Here is a 5,083-nt window from a genome sequence, read left to right as displayed (position 1 = left end):
GGGCCCCCAAAATTTTTTTTTTTTTTTTTTTTTTTTTCTTTTTTTTTTTGAGACGGGGTTTTGCTCTTGGCATTCAGGTTGGAGTGCAGTGGCACGATTTTGGCTCACTGCGACCTCCGCCTCCCAAGTTTCAAGTGATTCTCCCACCTCAGCCTCCAGAGTAGCTGGGATTACAGGTGCCCGCCACTGCACCCGGCTAATTTTTTTCTGTATTTTTAGTAGAGACGGGGTTTCACCACTTTGGCCAGGCTGGTCTTGAACTCCTGACCTCAGGTGATCCTCCGACCTCGGCCTCCCAAAGTACTGGGATTACAGGCGTGAGCCACCATGCCTGGCCTGGCCCCAACAATTTTCATATCTTTTAGTCTCTTAAAGGTTCTTTTCTTTATGAGGGCTCCTTCTCTCAGATTCTGATTTCTACCAGCTCTAGATATGAGTTAAGAGTATAGTTTTTTTAGGAACTGAAGACAAATAGCTTATTAAAGAAGTTTAAAGATAATGCCACTGCTGGGCACGGTGGCTTACATCTGTAATCCCAACACTTTGGGAGGCCGAGGTGGGTGGATCACGAGGTCAGGAGTTCGAGACCAGCCTGGCCAGCATGGTGAAACCCCATCTCTACTAAAAATACAAAAAATTAGCCAGGCATGGTGGCGCATACCTGTAGTCCCAGATACTCGGGAGGCTGAGGCAGGAGAATTGCTTGAACCCAGCAGGCAGAGGTTGCAGTGAGCTGAGGTCCTGCCACTGCACTCAAGCCTGGGCAACAGAGCGAGACTCCATTTCAAAAAAAAAAAAGATAATGCTATTCTATTACGTTTGTCCACTGTAGTATTTATAATTCATACAATTACTAAATCTAACATAAAATTTAGACCATTACTTTTGTAGCTCTTTTGGCACGATGCTTTATCTCAACTCCAAAATTAACTTACTTCACCAAGACAGAGCTGATGAGTTACAAACTTCAGCATATACTTTACTTGTCATGAATGGAAGCAATACATACGCATAACTGTCCCCTAGAGATTTCTTGATACCCTTACTGTTACAATGGTATCAATAAGCAATTATTTTTCTTTGAAATAAGATTACATAGATGCCATGCCTATATTTTTAAATTGAGAATCTATATTATGTTAAATTGGGTTGGTTGGTTGTGTAGATATTTTTACTTAGAAAATGTTAATTTATTGGATACATGTGGAACAAACAGACTGTCCAAGCCAACCAGGACGTTTACAGAGCTGCCAGGGCGATGATTTTCTTTTGTATGACCATTTGATGAAAACCTGAGATGGATTTTTATGATATAATCAGACATTTAACATTTTTTAGTTTAAGATGTAACTTGTCTCATATGCTTATGTGTTTCATATGCTTCTTGTGTCAATGACATAAGAAAAATTTTAAGGACACAGTAGAAAAGGTGCATGGAGAAGGACTACAATGTTCACATATTTAAGCATTTGTGGTTATGTTCTCAATGGGGTATTCACTGACAATATGTCATCTTATAATGCACATATACATGCTACTACCCTAAATATATACAACTCCACATCTAATGGCCTATAATACTTATTAGTTGCCTAGTAGAGACAAGAAAGTAGAAGATCTAGCCCTTCCATTCCAGGAGCTGATAATATCTATACACCTTTGCCTTCCAACTTGAAAAACATTTTCTTTCTCTTAACGTAGTCTTGGTCTACTCAAAACCATTGAACAGGTCTTTCAAATGGAAATGGTAGGCTTTGAGCCGTTCTAATAACCAATATCTGTACAATAAAATCAGCAGATCTGAAACACTGATTAAAGTGACTTGGTATCCTGAATACCTAGAAACTGATGGTCAATAAGAGGCTATTACTTCCTTTTACCAGCTCCTCACATCTTATACTGCTCTTTTACAGACTGGGATGTAGAAAAGGGGCTGGCCCACCCAAATGCCTGATCTCTCTGAATGCACGTGCTCCATACGCATAAATGGAAAGAATAAATCGAAATGAGGCCACTGTTTTCTTGTTTTCCTGTGTCAGGACACTGTCAGCATGAGTAGGAATATCAATCGCCAGGCATGCAAGATCTAGTGAGTTCCTATTCCAGTGCTGCTTTCTCTGCTAGATCAGGTGGCGGTTTGCAGAAAAGCAACATCCTGAAAGTTTATTTGCTATTTGCAAGTCAGGGAATATGACTGGGCACAGAAAAATAGTCTACTGCTGCTTCAGAAAGTATTTCATAGACATTTTGAGGATGTTGCTTCCATAGGAAAGAAAATATCTGATTTCTGGACTGAAGTATATACAAAGTTGGGGCCAAATCCAACATGGGTCTGTGGTTTACAAACTGTGAGATGTGAAAAAGGATGTGATGGCAGGTCCCATCTGTCTCATTCACCCTAGTTCCTGACATACAGTAGCCATTCAATAATTCAATAATAATTATTGAATAAATGAATAACTGAACAAATAAATGAGCAGATTTCTTAATGACAAATTCATTTTGAAGCATTTTTCTGATCCTTGGTGGTTAAAAGCCTAAGGGAAGATATAATTCACAGTGATTCCTTTAGATGCAGCTAAATTTTGGTTAAGCAACACCAGTATATGAAAATCTAGGTTCACAAAATAAATACATTAGAGTTACTATACTTACTATATGCTTTACAATTAAGTAGAAATATACTTTAATGTAGTGGGTTTCTAAATGCTGGCCCATGAGGTCTCCTTAGGTTCACAGTGAAATAAGAAAAATTAGTGTGACATATTGTTCATCATGAGGCTGTTCAATTCAAGGAACTGTCCTTTATTCAAAATGAATCTTCCCCACTTCTGAGGTTAAAATACTTTTAATAAATGATGCGCATAATCTATGCTAGTTGTTCCTTTTTAATACTCTTGCCAATATAAAGTTGCCAAACCTATATTGACTCCCTTGCTTATCAGAAAATATTTTATTAGTCTGAGAGATCCAAATGTCGGGGACTGGCTTAGTTTCAAAATATGACTCATTTTATAAAAGCATACAAGTGTTTTGTTGTTGTTTTAGAAATCTATCTATTGAATAAAGGAAGTAGTATAACCTTGGCTTTAATGCCCATGTTAATGACAGCCAACAGGTGGTAAGTTGCTGCTCCATGCCTAGCTCTCAGAGCTTTTTAAAACGTATTCATCCATTTAAATTTCACAGTAGCCCAAGGAGGAAGTATTGTTATTATCTCCGTTTTACAGATGAGCAATTCTAGGGATTGTCAACTCCATGCCCCAAACGATGCACAACACAGCTAGTAAAGTGGCAGAATCGAGATTCAAACAATGGCTCCAAGAACATATATTCTTTTTTAAAATGTACTTTTTTGTTTCTTTTTTTGACTCCTCAGAGATCCCTACTCTGAACATATATTCTTACATTACAAAGAAACTGGGTCATATGAGAGTACAACCAAGAGAAAAACATTGTTTGTTATTATATTATAATGTTATGGAAATGGAGGTTCAATTAGCGTAGAGATTATAAACTCCTCTTCAAGACTGACATTATCTTATACTGAAGTCAGAGCCTCTCCCAATCTTAGTTTATCAACTCAATTCTTGATAACCTATTTTTAGCTTCAGTATTTACAGATACTGTCTTAAGCAACATTGTTGCTTAAGCTCTTGCTTTAATTAGCCAATTCCAAAAAACTCCCACAAAAAAAAAACAAAACAAGAAAATATGGTATTTGCAATGGGGTGTTTCAACCAAGAAGGGTCTTTAAGCGCAACACCCAAAAGCTTAGACATCAGGATTAAGTTAATTTAGGGCAAATTCAACCTTACAGTCAACAAATAAGTATTTCACTTTATATTAAGTTTGTTATTTAAAAGTATTAAAACCAGCTTCTAAATGTAGATATCCATTCCCCAAACAGATGCTTCTTTAAAATAGGAAGAACACAAACTTTAGTAGGAACTCACATATTCCCTTGCAGAGTCAGAAACCCAAACATAACAGCAATTGGGCAAGTAGGTAAATGAGGAAGTAAAATTCATAAGAAATGGACAGCGAAATCGATGAGTCAAATTAGACATTTTGACTATAAAGCCACCAAACGCCTCTCCCCCAATACCAAAAGCCAAAACCTTTTCAAATATACAGCAACTGAATCAGACGGTAATTTTGCCTTTAAAAATCTACAATACTCTTGGTAATGGTAGAAATGATTTATCTGGTAGGTTAAAGTTAGGTATCTATCATTCCACTTAACATCATTTACCAAATGCTGCATTTCAGTAATGGAGCTGTCAGTTTATTCTGATGGTAATGAAAAACAGGTTTTAACATGGAATAAGCCGTGGGTCCACCAGAAAATAACAGTGAATCCAGAGGTCCTGAGGTTTATGCAGTTTAAGGTAACTCTGTAGATTAAATTTCCACCCTCCAGTCCTGAGAGCTGTGGTGTACACACTCAGTCCGAATACCTTGTTGAGCATACAGGACAGTAATTTCCGACACTGCAGGTAACTCCTGCACAAACTGTTCATTCAAGTTGCTGGCTTCTGCTCAAGTACCCATCCCTAGTCCACATGCTCTAGAAAAACACAGGAACCAGTTCGGGACGTAGTTATCCATCCAGCACCCCTCGCTCCTCCCCAAGACTGTCCTGCCGTTCCAGCTCAGTGGGGCCCAGCCCACTACGATCCAGCTCCCGCTCTCCGAACTTCCCCCGCCCACTCCCCCCTCCACGTGACCAGGACCCGCCCAACCGCCGCTTCGAGTTCCACCAATCAGCAACCACCGCCGCCCAGAATCCGGGACCTGGCGCTCCTCTTTCAAAAAGGCAGCTTAATCCTCCCGCCCTCAGCCGCGCCCCCTTTCCGCTCCCCGCCCCGCCGGTCCCTCCCACTTCCCTCAATTCCCTGTTCCCCTCCTCCCCTCCGGTGGCGCCCTCCCGCTCCCGGGCTTCGCCCCGCCCCACTAGGGGCAGCGCGCTCGCTCTCTTCTCGCGAGATCTGAGCGTCCCCGCCGCGGCCGCCGGGCTCCCCCTCCCGTCCTCCCACCTCCCTCCCCCGGCATCTCTCACTCTCCGGCTCTCCTCCCTCCC

General features: G+C 40.7%; 1 long non-coding RNA gene across 1 annotated transcript in view; it reads right to left on the bottom strand.

Moving 5' to 3' along the window:
- LOC108514200 (uncharacterized) overlaps window positions 1-4,684 on the bottom strand; it is a 33,890-nt gene extending 29,206 nt beyond the window's left edge. Inside the window, exon 1 of the long non-coding RNA XR_001881153.1 lies at window positions 4,461-4,684. This is a non-coding gene — a long non-coding RNA (uncharacterized LOC108514200). The remainder of the gene's footprint in view (window positions 1-4,460) is intronic.
- Between the last annotated feature and the right edge of the window lie 399 nt (window positions 4,685-5,083).

Source organism: Rhinopithecus bieti, unplaced genomic scaffold (genome assembly GCF_001698545.2).
Source record: "Rhinopithecus bieti isolate Rb0 unplaced genomic scaffold, ASM169854v2 scaffold_33374, whole genome shotgun sequence".
Taxonomy (NCBI): domain Eukaryota; kingdom Metazoa; phylum Chordata; class Mammalia; order Primates; family Cercopithecidae; genus Rhinopithecus; species Rhinopithecus bieti.
Note: the sequence above shows the minus strand (reverse complement) of the source record. Positions and strands in the feature narration are given on the sequence as shown.